Below are 17,440 nucleotides of genomic sequence, written 5' to 3'. Positions count from 1 at the left end.
AAAGACATAAAAAGCACTTACTGTTAAATTGTAAAGGTTATGGTTTTAAATGCATGGATTAAAAAACAAGTTAAGATTGAAAATAAACTAATTTTCCAATTCAAGCACCAAGAAAAGATGTTAACGCAAGTTTTGATTAATGAAAGAACATAAAAGAGTAAGAAAGATCAGGTTGATCACTAAAATGGAAAGTAAAATCAATTTTTAAAGTTGTGATTAAGCAAATAGAGTGAAAACACACAAAAAAGTATTTGCATTTATTTTCTGTTTAATTCCAGAAAACAATCCTAAAACTCTATGTGCCTGACAACATGGAATCATAACATAAAAAGTGAATGACTTTTTCTCTTCGGGGAGCCACGGGCTTTGGTGCAGACATGGCCAAGTCCAAGAACCACACCACGCACAACCAGTCACAAAAATGGCACAGAAATGGCATCAAGAAACCCCTGTCACAAAGATATGAATCTCTTAAGGGGGTAGACCCCAAGTTCCTGAGGAACATGTGCTTTGCCAAGAAGCACAACAAGAAGGGCCTAAAGAAGATGCAGGCCAACAATGCCAAGGCCATGACTGCGAGTGCTGAGGCTACCAAGGCTCTTGTCAAGCCCAAGGAGGTTAAGCCCAAGATCCCAAAGGGCGGCAGCTGCAAGCTCAATCGATTTGCCTACATCGCTCGGGAAACATGCTCGTGCCCGCATTGCCAAAGGTCTCAGGCTCTGCCAGCCAAAGGCTAAGGCCAAGGCTCAAACCAAGGCCTAGGCTGCAGTTGCGACCCCGGCTCTGGCTCCTGCTTCTACTCCTGCAGTACAGGCTCCCAAAGGTGCCCAGGCCCCCACAAAGGCTCCAGTGTAGAGGCTTCTGCCTGCCAGTGTGAGGACAGAAGGACTGGTATGACCCCTGGGCTTCTGTCTGCATGGGCCTGGTGTCCTCCTGTGCTATTTGTACAAATAAACCTGCGGCAGGACCTGTCAAAAAATATAAATAAAAAATAAATAAATAAAAAGTGAATGAGTGAATTAATGAATGAGTGAGTGAATGAATGGTCAATTCCAAAATCAGATTGAAGGATTTTAACTTATCTCTCTTAAAAATTTATGTGTTGAGCAGATAAGCACCAAGAATGTAGAATATTTGTGCACCATAATAAGTGATCTCCTCAATTTCTGTGTAGAATCCTGCACTCAACAATCAGTGAATGTATGTCCTTTCTTAGCATGACCATGGACTAAAACCCCATTGTCTATGTTTCCACAGCAGATTCTATATCTAGGAGCAGGTGCCAAGAAAGCTATTGGTTCATCTTAGGTAGGTTTGGAATATTGCCAAACAGACACCACATAAACAATGGGCCAAGAGATGTTTAGAAAATGGATAATAGTGATTTAAAAAGTTACTGTAGCTACTTATATAGGTAAAGACATCTTTTTTTTCTCACCATTAATTTTCTGCCTCATATGTTCCAGGAACCTGAAAAATAGGTATGTGAGAGTATTTCTCAAGAAGTCAGATCTGTATATAAGAACCTAATCAACAAAACTGTTCTTATTCTTCCTAAAGAGTCATTTAGTTCATCTAATGGTTAGAGGTTTGGATATGAAGGTATCTAGGTGACACACCCATCCCTAAGGTTTTTGGGTTTTTGTTTTTGTTTTTTTTTTTTTAATTTTCTGATTTCTCATGATTTTGGCTTTAGATTTATATTGTCTAGAAGCATCCTACAGACACAACTAGCATTGTGGTCACCTATTTATTCCTCAGTATTCTCTACTCATCTATATAGCTTTACCAGCCAGGGGTATTATCTTTTGAGCATTACATTCCTAGTAACTATCAGGATCTCCATCACACAGAAGACACTTGGCAAATGAATATTGAATGACTGAATTATTAAATGATAAGGATTTGATTACAATAGTTTTAAAAATGTGTTCCAGAAAATGCTTGACATCACTGAGACCCTTTCAAGGGTTTACAAAGTCAAAAATATTTTCCTAATATTGGGGTTTTTTTTGTTTGTTTGTTTTACTTCTAGTCCCTTTAAGGCATGTAGGGTTCAGCTAGCATTAAGGAATACAGTGGAAACTACGGAGCTAGGGAATCAAAATACACTCTTGAGTTATTAGAGGCCCGAAATGCGTTAATTGTTGAGTTTCTCTCTGTATCCTTGCAAGCATTGTTTGTGTCAGCACTAATGTTGGACGCTATATATGTGGAAATGCTCTGAGCTCCCTGTGGGAGATTTATCATATTTAATATCAGCGAGAATACTTCGTTGTTATAAACCTGGCTCCATGGCAAAAAATAGAGGAAAAAGCTCTAGGGAGAAATCTCTCCTTCCGTGAAAAATCATAACATTTTAGAGCTGCCAGAGTCTTTAGTGATGATCTGATTCACTGATCTGATTCAAATGATTAAATTATGGACTACCAAAGCGAAGAAGAATCTGATGCCTTCTTTAGGGAATAATTTAGCATTGTGGAGGGGAAAAAAAAGACCTTTCTCAAATTAGCTATTAAAGAGTTAAGCATGGATGCAATTACTCGCAGGTGTATTTTGGGTTAATTTGGATGACTAGAGCTCTTTCCTCTAATTGTCATCGTACTAGTCCTCGAAACAGTTGCAGGGTGATGTCTTCAATCCTATCAGGAGGAAAGGTAAAGGACAATCAGTACTAATTGATACTAGGCACCGAAAGTAAACCAAGCAACGATGAAATGGATCTACTGTCAGACACGGCTTATTCACTTACTTGCCTCATCCAATATTCTTTGGGAAGAATTTTGAGCTTTACTGTTCACTCTGTAGCTTGTGAAAAAAATCTCCTGGGAGTAGATGAGTTTTTGTGGGTTATATTGTGTGACAAGAATATTCATTTCCAACAGTCACAGATTGCCTTATGCTGTTTTCAGAATTCCATGTATACGAAATCCTAAAATTTTGCACTATATCATCACTTTTCCAGAAAAAAAGAGGGAGATAAACAATACAACATACTATAACCTCTTTCCCCACCTTACTCTTCTGTGCTATCACTGTATTATGATTGTTATATAACTTACATTTTCATGTTGTATCAAATCAGAACATAGTTTTTCTTCAGGGAAAGAAATTCATTGCATTTTTGAGGATAATGACTTGCCATATGTACAAATCTAAACATAAATATTTAATTATACTAAAGAACATAAATGTATGCATGTGCCCTCTGATCTATTTCCTTTCAAGTTGTTTTTTTTTTTTTTGTAAACCTATACAGTTTTAGCCTGCACTCAAGAACAAACATGACATATTTAGTGATGCCAAATCATATGTCCAAAGGGATAGAGAATATGTGTGAGGAGCTGATGAATAATGATTAATGGTAATTATGATGATTAGGAATAAATGATAGGTCCTGGATATTTTGTAGTTCTCACCCTCTCCCATTTGTATAACAGATGACAAATGCAACGTACAGCTGCACCGCAATTAAATGCCTTTTCCTTTGTAGAATTAGAACCCTTTTTAATACTGTTTAATATGCTGGGTCTATAAGGCAACTATACACACAACCGAATCAATCTCTGACATTAATGATTTAACTAAAATTATAGAAAATGATACTGGTCTAAGTAACTCACAAAACTGCAGAAAATATTTATGATGTGGGTAAGTGCTTAAAAATGACAAAAATATCAAAGCTTATGTAAACCATGTACATTTTATGAGAGGAAAGTGTTTATTGGCAGAATTGAACAAGTAGAATATTCCCTTTTCATGTAAGGCATCTATAAAACGGCACAAATGCCATGTTTTGGCATGGATGCTCTCTTGGAATTAGTTTGGTCAACACCCCTACAGGTGGCATAAGAGAAAAGGATTGAGAAATTTGTTGATAATACAGGGTCGTTCCAGAATCCCATTTTGGCTGTCCTCTTCAGCAGCATTTTAAGCCGCTGGAACCAATTCATAAAATCTTTGTGATTTGGGAAATAATTTTTCTGCTTCCTGCCATAAAACTAAAAATTCTATTTTGTAACAACATTATCTGTTAAATGTCAAAAATTTGCTGTGTGTCTAGCAGAATTGAAATGCTCTCATTGGTTCAAGAAGATGCTAGCTGTAGTTTAGATGACTCACAAGGTAGGTAGTAACCATTGTACATGTATTGTCTTGGTTTCTTCTCCAGACTGACAACCAGAAGGCGTAGCAACAAACACTCCTGATACTAATTGGCCCACTTCCTCAAAACTTTTGAAAGAACTTATTTTTTATCAAAGTCAACTTGTTTCACATTTATTGTTTTGCTACTGTAATAGTCTCTTAATCTTATCATGGATTCAGACTATGAATTAATGAATTTTATCCTGCTTACTTTTAAATCCTCAGTACTTAGCACATGGCAAATAGTATGCACTAATTAAGTGTCTACTGTGTGATGATAATAAAGAATAAGTACATTTTTCTATGAATACCACTAACTCATTCATTTCACTGTGAATAATAATAATAACACTTTCTGTAAGTTTCCTAATGTTATTAGTGGTTAAGAAAAGCACTATGAAAAAAAAAAAAATTAGGGATCCCTGGGTGGCGCAGCGGTTTGGCGCCTGCCTTTGGCCCAGGGCGCGATCCTGGAAACCCGGGATCGAATCCCACATCGGGCTCCCGGTGCATGGAGCCTGCTTCTCCCTCTGCCTGTGTCTCTGCCTCTCTCTCTCTCTGTGACTATCATAAATAAATAAAAATTTAAAAAAAAAAAAAAAGAAAAGCACTATGATTAGTGTCTGCTCAATTGAAATATCGGTGTCCATCGAAAGATGAATGGATAAAGAAGATGTGGTTTATGTATACAATGGAATATTACTCAGCAATTAGAAACGACAAATACCCACCATTTGCTTCAACGTGGATGGAACTGGAGGGTATTATGCTGAGTGAAGTAAGTCAATCGGAGAAGGACAAACAGTGTATGTTCTCATTCATTTGGGGAATATAAATAATAGTGAAAGAGAATATAAAGGAAGGGAAAAGAAATGTTGGGAAATATCAGGAAGGGAGACAGAACATAAAGACTCCTAACTCGGGGAAACGAACTAGGGGTGGTGGAAGGGGAGGAGGGCGGGTGTTGGAGGGGAAGGGGTGACGGGCACTGAGGTGGACACTTGACGGGATGAGCACTGGGTGTTTTTCTGTATGTTGGTAAATTGAACACCAATAAAAATTGATTAAAAAAAAAGAAAAAGAAATATTAGAATATAAACAGCAGAGTAAAAGCCATTGTTTTGAAAATCCCAGCCATCCACCTAATTTAATTTTTCTCTGACTCAATATTGGTTGTGAAGCAAAACCTACATAAACCATGATAGAAAATTCAGGCATCATAATTAAAACTGAACTGACCTTCTCTGTCTGTTGTCTATCATCTGATTCTTTTTTGCAAAAATATCACCAAAGCTTTTGTTTATCATATTGGCTAAAATGTCAAGGTCTCTGATGATTATGACTATCAGAAAAAAAGCTTCATCCAAAAAATGTAGCACTTGGAATACTTTAAAATACAAAATACTACATAAAAATGAGTTTTTATTTTGAGCTCTGCAATATTATTTTTGTTTTTTTTTGTTTAATGATTTTATTTACTTGACAGAGAGAGAGAGAAAGCCAGAGAGCACAAGTGCAGAGGGGAGAATGATGGAAAGAGAGGGGAAAAGCACCCCACCAAGCAGGGAACCCAATGCAGGGCTTGATGCAGGGTTTGGCGGGGTGGGGGTGGGGGTGGGTTTCGATCCCAGGACACTGGGATCATGACCTGAGCAGAAGGCAGACACTTAACTGACTGAGCCACCTAGGCACCGTGCAGTATCCTAACTTATTAGCAGTTTATTTTATTCTCTGAATTTCAGAAGTTAAATAAACACAATTAGGGCAGCCCAGGTGGCTCAGCGGTTTAGCGCCGCCTTCGGCCCAGGGCGTGATCCTGGAGACCCGGGATCCTGCCTGGAGCCTGCTTCTCCCTCTGCTTGTGTCTCTGCCCAACCCCCCGTGTGTGTGTGTCTCTCATGAATAAATAAATTTTAAAAAATAAATTAAACACAATTATAACAGTAACTCATGCTTATCAATGGAAAAGAAAGAAACAAAAAACAATCAAAACAATTGTCACAACAGGATAAATGATAATGGCATCTAGGATGAAAGTATAAACTTTCACCAACCAATATGAATTCTATGATTAGCCACTTATTTGTGAGACAGTCTGGTCTGAGTGAGGAACGGGGAGGGGAGATAATTAATTCTGTTAAATATAAGGCATGTTTAGAAGAGCAGAGCAGAAAGTATAAAAGAACCAGGCCTTTGCGAGCTACTAAAAGATTAATTTCAAGGTCTAGCCAGATTGAAAGCTGTGTAAATTTTTCCAAATTATCATGCATACAACACTAGTGTATATTAATAAAAATTTGTAATGTAATTTTATCTGTGCAGAAATGGGAAGGACAAAAAGCCTTTAATAGAGTATATGAGACTCTACATGAGTTAATCCCTGTTTCTAGTTTAACCTCTCAGCAACCACCTCACTGTATGTTTCTATAAAAAGTAACTCCTTTCATATGTTTCTATAAAAAGTAACTAGTAACTCCTCCTTGTTGTCTCTCATTTTGGACCATTTCAGACTGTACTCTTGCCATCTGAAATACATCTCTTCTGCCCCATTCTCACTTCCTTGGGTGATTCTTCTTTACCCTCCATAACCAACATGGAAATCACTTGGCAAAGGCTGGGCTGACTCCCCCCAAATTATGTTATGTATCCTGTCTATGTTATCATATCTCACCCAGAGTTTATCACATTGGATTGTAATTCAAGTATACTCTCTACCATAAGCCTCTTAAGTTCTCTAAAAGCAGGAGATCTTCTAGTACCAATAGCCCCCTTATTCATTATTATATGCCTAATTCCTAGCACAGTGCCTGTTTCATATAGTAAATGCACCTACTGATTTAAATCAAAATTGAAGGGTGAAGAAAAAAGATTATTCATTCAGCTTTTATTAACTGCTTATTATAGAACCTAAATAACTCAGAGGAATCAGAAACTAATAATACTAGGCAAGGGCATAGAAACCAAGACAAAAGTTCAGCTGCAAACAGTTCAGGAATTCAGACCAGCAATTTGGGCAGAAAGATGGTTATGTCATGTAACAGCCTGGGCAGCAGGATTGGAAAAATGGGTCATTTGATGGTAAAGAGAGGATCAAGAATATAGTAACAGGTAGAATTGAAGCAAACCTCAGCTTTGGACAGAAAATATTTTGTGTTCTTATTTTCAAGACAAAAACTGATATTTTAAAAAAATAAAAGATTTTATTTATTTATTCATGAGAGACACAGAGAGAGCCAGAGACATAGGCAGAAAAAGAAGCAGATTCCATGTAGGGAGCCCGATGTGGGACTTGATCCCAGGTCTCCAGGATCCCACCCTGGACCAAAGGCAGGCGCTCAACCACTGAGCCACCCAGGGGTCCCCAAAAACTGATTTTTAATAAAAGTTGAACAGGGAATGGAGTGACATTTAGCATTTGCCTTAAAAATATATTACCTCATATAATATGAGAAAGATGAAATTAACTTGAATCATAGACTTAAGTGTAAACCTGAAACCATAAAACTCTTTGAAAACACATAGGAAAACATCTTTGTAAATTTGAGATAGTAGCATTTCTTAAATACAACATCAAAACATACTTGTAATAAATTTACATTGGATATTATATATGTGTAAAGTTTCTGCTCTTCTATAGATGTTGTTAACAGAATTAAAGGAAAAACCACAGGCTGTGGCAAATGTTTACAAACATAGCTGGTAAAGGAATTGTCTAGGATATATAGAGGAATCTCAAAACTCAATTACTAATAAGAAAACAAACATCCCAAGTACAAATGCATAAAAGATTTATTATTTTTTTAAGATTTTATTTATCCATTTGACAGAGAGAGAGCAAGAGAGCACAAGCAGAGGGAGGAGGCAGAGGGAGAAGCAAACAAACCCTGGGATCATGACCTGAGCTGAAGGCAGACGCTTAACTGACTGAGCCACCCAGGTACCCCAGATAAAAGATTCAAACAAACACTTCAACGAGAAAAAAATATGTCTGGCATATTAAGAAAAAGAGATACTTGGGATCCCTGGGTGGCTCAGTGGTTTAACGCCTGCCTTCAGCCCAGGGCGTGATCCTGGAGTCCTGGATGGAGTCCTGCATCGGGCTCCCTGCATGGAGCCTGCTTCTCCCTCTGCCTGTGTCTCTGCCTCTCTCTCTCTCTCTCTCTCTCTCTCTCTCTCTGTCTCTCATGAATAAATAAATAAAATCTCTCGGGGAAACGAACTAGGGGTGGTGGAAGGGGGGAGGAGGGTGGGTGTTGGAGGGGAATGGGTGACGGGCACTGAGGTGGACACTTGACGGGATGAGCACTGGGTGTTTTTCTGTATGTTGGTAAATTGAACACCAATAAAAATTAATTAAAAAATAAATAAATAAATAAAATCTTAAAAAAAAAGAAAAAGAGATACTCAACATCCTCATGCAACTATGAGATACCATTACACACCAGTTGGAAACCCCAAAACACATATAAAATAAAAAACAAAGTAGAACACTCAGGTAAACAATCTATCTGAAGGGCTAGAAAAGATGTTGAGCAACTGGGATGCTCCTACATTGCTGCTTGAAGTGCAGAATATTCTAGCAACTTGGAAAACAGGCTGGCCCTTTCACTAAAGTTAAACAGTTATTGTACCTGATAAGGGAGAGTCTTATCTTCACACCAGAACCCTGTACTTGAATATTTATGGATATGAGTGTTTGTGGTGGCTTTATTCATAATTGGCAAAAACTAGAAACAAACCAAATGTCCTTCAATGGGAGAATGGATAGTCTGTGATATAGCCTGCAGTGGAATACTGCTCAGCAATAAAAGATAATCTAATAAATACTTACCTGCACTTGAAGTACAAGTTATATTCATCTTTCTTTATAGATATCTAACAGTTGCAGGATCATTTGTTGGAAATACTATTCTTCCTCCATTGCATTACCTTTGCACTTTTCTTAACATCAACTGATGACTCTCTCACCACTCCTTTTCAACATGGTGCTAGAAGTCCTTACTAATGCAATAAGGCAAGGAAAGGAAATAAAAGGTGTACAGATTGGAAGGGACTAATAAAACTGTCCTTGTGGATGACCTAATAGTCTATGCAGAAAATCTGAAAGAATTGACAAAAAAGTCCACTGCTTTCTTTTCAAGTGCAACTTGCAATTAAAAACATAATACCATTTATATTAGCATTGCCCAAAATGAAATACTTAGGTATAAATCTAACAAAATATATACAAGATCTATAATGAGGAAATGTTCATTAATATTGTCTAGATGTCAGTTCTTCCTAACTTGATCTATTGATTGAACCAATACTGGTCAAATTTCATGAAGTTATTTTCTGGGTATACACAAACTGATTCTAATGTTTATATAGAGGCAAAAGATATAGAATAGGTGACACAATATTGCAGGATAAGAACAAAATTGGAAGACCGACCTGCATTCTTTTTTTTTTTTTAAGATTTTATTCATTTATTCATAGAGACACACAGAGAGAGAGAGGCAGAGACACAGGCAGAGGGAGAAGCAGGCTCCATGCAGAGAGCCTGACATGGAACTCGATCCAGGGTCTCTAGGATCACACCCTGGACTGCAGGCAGCGCCAAACCGCAGCGCCACCAGGGCTGCCTGACTGACCTGCACTCTACTTCAAGACTTATAAAGCTACGGTGATCAAGGGGCACCTGGGTGGCTCAGTCAGTTAAGCATCCAACTCTTGGTTTCAGCTCAGGTCTGATCTAAGGGTCGTGAGATCAAGCCCCGCATCAGGCTCCCTACTCAACTCAGTGTCCGCTTGAGTTTCTCTCCCTCATCCATGGGCTGAAAATAGGGTTAAATAAGTGAGGCACAGACTGTTAGGATCATGCAAGTGCAGGGTCAGATCTTATCTCTGTGAAATGCAAAATGGTACACTTTGGTAGACAGCTTGGCAATGATTTCTTACAAAACTAAAAATACTTTTACCATACAATCCAGTAATTGTGCTCCTTGATATTCACCCGAAGGAGGTGAAAACTTATGTTCACACAAAACTCTGTGCACAGATGTTTATAACAGCTCCATTCATACTTGCAAAAACTTTCAAGCAATCAAGATGTCCTTCAGTAGATGAATGGATAAATAAATGGTGGTACATCCAGATAGTGGAGTATTATTCAATACCAAAAAGAAATGAAATAGCAAGCCATAAAAGACATGGAGGAGACTTCAATGTATATTAATAAGTGAAAGGTCACTATCATCTGATTCCATCCATATGATATTCTGGAAAAGACAGAACTACGGAGATAGTAAAAAGATCAGTGATTGCCAGGAGTGGAGGGAGAAGGAAAAGGATCAGTATTAAAAACTGAAGACTCACCAGGATTGGAGCTGGGGTGAAGCAAGTAAGGCATTCACCTTGAGCTCAAACTTTAAGGTCAGAGGAAGATGAGACAATCTCAGTAATCAAGATAAGTTATGCTTCCATTCAATATTTTTTAAAAACTAAAATTAATGCCAAAATCCATAATGAAAAAATATCACACATTTAAATAAAGACACCATTCATGGGCTGATAATAGGGTTAGACAAATGAGGCACAGACTGTCGGGGTCATGCAAGTGCGGGGTCAGATCCTCTCTCTTTGAAACTTTGATATTTTATTGCCCACTGGCCTTACCTTAATCTTGGTCCTGCCTCAGTAACATGTACCCTTGACATTTTCTTGTCTTCCAGTTAGTAGGAAGTATTAACATACTCTCTAATTTCTGAAGTTTATTTGGAAAAGGATGAAGAGGCAGAGCATAGAGGATTTTTAAGACAGTGAATATACTCTGTATAATACCCTAATGATGGATGTCATTATATATTTATCCAGACCCATGGGATGTATAACACCAAGAGTGAACCCTTAAGGTAAACTATGAATTTTGGGTGATTATGATGTGCTAATGTAGGTTCATCTTTGGTAATAATGTACCATTCCAGTGAGTGATGATGATGATGATAATGATGGGGAAAGAAATATATGGGAAATCTCTGTGTTTTCTTCTCAGTTTTGCAAACTGAAAGCTTTTCTAAATAATTATGTCTTTAAAAACATTAATTAACCAAATATATGTAGATCTATATTAGGACTTTATTTTGTGCCATGGATCTTTTTTCTATTCTTTCTCTAATACTCCATTTTCTTAGCTAGTCTAACTTTTATAATAATTACTAACATCAGAATTGTATCTTCTAACTTTATTCTTTTTCCAAAAATGCCCTTTTGCTCTTCTAGTCCCTTTGCATTTTCATATAAATTTTAAAAATCAAATTGTTGATTTTGGGGAAAATCCTTGCTAGGATTTTGATTCTTACTGAATTAGTTGAATCTATAGATCAGTTTTGTTAGACTTGCCATGTAAATGCTATTGAGTCTTCCAATGCATGAACGCAATATATTTTACTCTACTTATTATTTTTGATTACCATTATCAGTAATTTATACATTTGTGCACACAGATCTTGCATATGTACTGTCAGATTCATATCTACATGTTTCATGTTTGGGTGCAAATTTAAATGCTATTTTTTAATTTTTAAAAATTTTAGAATAGAGTTAGATTAACAAAATTTTTCAAAGTACAGAGTTCCAATATAGCCCTCACCCATTGTTAACAACTAAGGAACCAACATTATTCCATTGTTATTAATAAAATTTCACACGTTTTTAAAGATTTATTTATTTATTTATTCATGAGAGACACAGAGAGAAGCAGAGACACAGATAGAAGAAGAAGCAGGCTCCTCACAGGGAGCCAGATGTGGGACTCGATCCCTGGACCTGGATCACGCCCTGAGCCGAAGGCAGACACTCAACCACCGAGCCACCCAAGCATCCCAAAGTTTCACACTTTGTTAGAATTCCATTAATGTCCTTTTTCTGTTCCTAGATCGTATCCCAAATACCACATTACATTTAGTTGTCATGTCTCCTTAGGCCCCTGTGATCTGCTACAGTTTCTCTGAATTTCCTTGTTTTTGGTGATCTTGATACTTTTGAGGAGTATTGGTAAAATGTTTTGTAGAATTTTTTTTTCAATTGGGATTTTTCTGATGTTTTTCTCATGATTAGATTGGAGTTGAGAGTTTGTGAGGAAGACCGCAGAGATAAAGTGCCGTTCTCATCACATCATATCAGGAGTACACATGGTTGACATGACTTATGATTGTTGATGTTAACCTTGACACCTGACAGAGTTATGTTTACCACATTTCTCCACTGCAAGGCTGCTTTTTAAGTGGTATTTTTAAAATTAAGTTTCCTATTTTTCACTACTGGTACATAGAAATACAATTGATTTTTCTGTATTGACCTTTTGTCCTGTGATCTCGCTAAACTCACTTGTTAGTTCTTTTAGCTTTTTATAGATTATATTGGATATCCAATGTAGAAAATCATGTCATCTGCAAGTAGATACTGTTTTATTTTTCATATCTAATCTGTATGCCATTTATATATGCATGAACATTTGTATGTATGTATGTCTATATGTATTGTCTCATTGCATTGACCAGGACCTAAAATACCACGTTCAATAGGACTAATGAGAATAGACACCCTTGCCTTTTCCCTTTAACTGTGAGACAAAACTGTTTTTCATCAAAAAGTACTATACTGTTTGCAGAGGTTTGTCTTCTTAGATACCCTTTTCAGACGGAGGAGTTCCTTTGTCAAGTTTTCTGAGAGTTTTAATCACAAATGTGTATTGAATTTTGTGCAAAATATTTTTTTTGCATTTATTGAGACAATTATATTGTTTTGCTTCTTTAATCTGTTGACATGGTGCATCACATTGATTATTTTAAACCACCAAGGGATGCTTTCTCCAATATTCCTGCTCACAATCTTTCTCTTCAGCACCTGGTGAAATCTCTGGAGAAGAGCCCTCAAGTGTATGCAGTCTCACTTTGTGTTTGTAGCTCTCAGGAGCTCTATAATCTCATGCTACCCAATGCTCAGCCTTTAGCAAATTGTCAAATATTTTAGTTGAAACCTTTTTGGCCACTTCTAAGCAAGCCCTGTCTTCCTTCTGTGCTCCGCCATAGGTGAGTCAATGGTTGTGTCACATCTCATCTTGGAAATGCCTATCTTTTCCAAGATTTCAGCATTGTTGATTATTCTGTAACATTCACATCTCTGATGGTTCAACAAAATGTATGATTTTATAGTTTGCACTGCTTTTTACTCATTGTTAGCATAGTGATGACAGCCTTCCCAACTCTCTAAATTCTGAGCAGGGGATGGTAGTCCTTTTGATCAAAAAATAGTAACAGTAAGTTGATACAGGACTGTCCTTTCCCCAGAGAACTTTAATTGTAACTTTTTTTGAAGATTAAAATGTAGCAATGGTGTCAGTTTGGGTTCAGGTTCAGCATAGGCAAGGTAAATTTTAAAATTTGTTCTGTATAGCATCTGTCTAATGTTGGAACCTTGGTCTTGGATAATAATTATATTTGCATTTAAGGAAACTCTCCCTCTAGGCTTAAAATTAAGAAGCCAGGGGATAATTATAGCATTTTTGGCAGAGTAAATGAAAAGCAGATTAAGATATGAAGCTGTTTGAAGTTACATAAATCTATCTTGCTGACTTTTCCCTAAGTATGACACTAGTGAATGCCACTCAGAGGAGGATTTCACATTACTTTTTAAAGAAGTGTATAAATGGTAACAACAAATGTGGTTTAGCATGGTTCACATTATGGAATTTTATATCAGTGTCTATTACATAAATATATTGATTCTTTACTTCAATAAATATTTATTGAACATCTAAAATATGATAGACAATCTGACAGTTATGAAAGGAACATTCAGAGAGGCAGTTAGGAAACCTGAGTTTTAGCCTTGATGTTATTACTAACTCTTTGCATCATGTTGAATGATTAAACCCTCTGGACTATATTAGTGGTAGTGAATTATACAAGGATTACAGTTGTATAGCCATACCACCACATCCCACTCAATCTATTTCACATACCTATGGTAGACTAGGTAATTCATCTATGATTATTCAACCTAAGACAAGTTGGATTGCTTTAAAATTTTTATATTAGCGGGATCCAAGAGCTAACAATAGTGAAAAATTAAGATCTGGGAGAGGATGGAGACATTGAGAGATGCAAGTAGTATCAAGGCTCCCTGTTGTACTGAGAGTATATGCCAATCAAAAAGAAATGGCTGAGAGCCTGTTGTATTCTTTTTGGCAGCCTTGCAAATTTAAATGAACCAAAATGAGACTCCACGGTCTGAGGTTAGAAAGGTGAGGAAGACCATTAGCCTGAAGGTGAGAGGAGATGTTTGGAAAACAAAAGTCCTGTTGTACAGATAAGTTTCTTAGGTGAAGAGGGAATTTCTTGCTAATAGCTCTCTTCCTGGTATAGACAGCCACTGACGGAGAAGTAAAGGGCTTTTCCTGAATCTGCTGGGTTTTGATTGCTCATTAACTCAAAATAATGCTCATGCCAAAGTGGCCTATCTTGGGGTGGCCTGACCTTTATCTCCACAAATACCTATATATTTATATTTTATAAATGCATTAAATACATATGAATATACACTTAGTATAAATGTATAAAATATGTAAAGTGACACAGATGATGGATTACCTTTTGAACATGGTGAATTAAGCTATCTTCTTTTTTCCAGTCTCACTATTTCCTCCTTCTGAGTCATATTTTAAGTAGATGTTGGGACTTCTAAATCAATCATCTTTATGTTTCAAATGCTCTTTGAAAAAAAATTTTTTTTTGCTTTCTGTTGCCATTTGGGGAAAGAACTTATTAATTGGGTATAATTTTTAGTTCTCTCATCTGTCTTCTGTCCATTCCACCACTTAATTTAGTCATCATCTCTAGTTATTTCTTATATATAATAATGCAATCTTTTAAAATAACTTCCTTTTCCTGCTCCATGCATATAATATTGATATTAAGTAAACTTATTTTAATTTCCTGCACTTAGGGGCAGCCCGGGTGGCTCTGCGGTTTAGTGCTGGCTTCAGCCTGGAGCCTGATCCTGGAGACCCAGGATCGAGTCCCACGTCAGGCTCCCTGCATGGAACCTGCTTCTCCCTCTGCCTGTGTCTGTGCCTCTCACGAATAAATAAATACAATTTTAATAATAATAATAATTTCCTGCACTTAGAGTTACATTAACAATTTTTCTCTGTGTGTAACTTCTATTTCTTGGGTTGCTATTCTACCATTCACATTATTGGCTTTACCTAAATGTTTAGTGACCTTTAAACAGGGCAATTTTATATAGTGATGATGTGGAAAGCAAGTTAGAATGGTTAAAGCTTGAATGAAAGGTCAGAGAATGGAAATACAATGATTCCCCAATAATTTTAGAAGATTGTCTTTAAAAGCTAGAAACAAAAGTGGGGGGACACAATAGTTGGAGAGGATAAGAAACCAAAAGAGAGGTTTTGTTTGAATGTTTGTGTGGTTTGATTTTTGTATTTTATTGTTTAGAAGGTTAAAAACACATTATGCTCTTTTGCAATATGACCTTGCTGTGTCCTATCTAGAGGTGGAGTCTATTTCCCTTCCTCTTAAATCTGGACTCTGCAATAGAATGTGAAATAAGAAACAAAAGGAAACTCATAGTATCAGACATTAAGAAATCTGTAACTACACACCATACCACTTGGAATGCGTCCTCCTGGAAAAAAAATCAACAGGTAAGATATACAACTATCTTAAGGCTATGCTGTGAAAAAGCTCAAATAAGCACTGTGACGAGAGAGAGGAAGGTCATGGTAGAGCACGAAGGTGCCAGACTTGTGAGTAAAGCATGTATAGACTTCCAGCCTAGCCCAGTCACCAGCTAATTGCAGCTGAGTTACTAGAGCAGAAGAACAACCTATCTGAGCTCTGAATTCCTGACCTATGGTTTCATGAGCAAATAAAATGGTGATTTAAACTTCTAAGTTTTGGGGTAGTTTGATATGCAGCAATAGATAACTAAAATAATTAGAAGATATTTATTAGCAGCCACCTTTTCCTCCTAAGCACAAATATTTTTAATGGGTTAGTATTCTATGGAGAGGTTTTTAGTTTTGTTTTTTTTTTTAATTAACTTTAAGCCATACAGAGCATTTATAAAGATTAAAATGGCAAACACTCCTATGTTAATTACCCAGTTTAAGAAATGAAAATTACAAAAGGTAATAACAACCCCTGGTATAGCCCTCCTCTTATGAAATAACCACTATCTTGTAATGCTACTTATTATTCGTAATAATGTCCTATCTGTTTTCTACATATTTTTTCTTAAGCATTATAGATTATTCTTATGCAAATTTAATCTTCATACAAATGACATTTTACAAAATTGTCCATCAGCAAATTGTCATTATTTTGTGTAAAGTTAGTTTTTAGAGATCCACCTACATGGATACAATTTACTCTCTCGAAATCACTTTATTTATTCTGAGTTGTTTCCTGTTGTTTGTACTACAAACAATGTTGCTATAAATATTCTGGTGTTTTAGGCATCTAGGAGTAAAAATGCTGAGTTGTAGGGTATGCAGTCTTGCTTTTATTAGAGATGATCAAATTGATGCAGGCAGGCTGGGTATGAGGACCCAGAGGGGGTCCCACAGGACCAGCCAGGAGGGTCCTTGGCTTTGCACAGGATAGAAATGAGATGAGAACCAGGAAGAAGTGAAAACAGAGTTTTATTGGATAATATAGGTGACAGAGTATAGCAGATGGAGTGTCTGGGAGACTCAGAAATGAAGGAGAATGAGTATCTCTGTCATTCAGGGCTAGAAGTTAGCATTGGAAAGGGATCCAGGGCACATGTTCCTTCAGAAATCCGAGGTAGGGTCCTATCAAAGGCGAGTGTTAGGTGAAGAATAGGTGTTATTTCATAAATCGCTGAAGGTAGGGGATATTGATGCCAGTGTCAGTGAAGATTTGTTCGAAGATAATGTCCTTGAACATGTTTGGAATTCAGTTCTTAGATGTTATCAGGACGTTTGAGGCCTAGAGTGAAACTCAGAGAATGATTAACTTCCTTGCTTCCCCTTTGGAGTGGGAACAGAGCTTTTTTGGTTTCCTCAGATAGAAAATACAGATCATGAGTAAATGGGGCCTCGCAGAAAAGCAGCAGAGATGGAGCCTTTCTAAAAGTGAAGTCACTGCAGTTTCCCTATCCAAAATTGTTTATCAACAGTCACCAGTAATTTTTTTACATAATACTACTGACTTTCTTGAGATTCATTGAGCTCAAAACATAGTAATGGAATACGCTTCCTTTTACA

At 36.9% G+C, this 17,440-nt stretch overlaps 1 pseudogene; it reads left to right on the top strand.

Moving 5' to 3' along the window:
• Positions 1-377: 377 nt before the first annotated feature.
• On the top strand, positions 378-967 carry LOC121483577 (annotated as a pseudogene).
• Positions 968-17,440: the final 16,473 nt, after the last annotated feature.

This window comes from Vulpes lagopus, chromosome X, assembly GCF_018345385.1.
Source record: "Vulpes lagopus strain Blue_001 chromosome X, ASM1834538v1, whole genome shotgun sequence".
NCBI lineage: Eukaryota > Metazoa > Chordata > Mammalia > Carnivora > Canidae > Vulpes > Vulpes lagopus.
The sequence above is the reverse complement of the archived record's forward strand: the minus strand, read 5'-3'. Positions and strand labels throughout refer to the sequence as shown.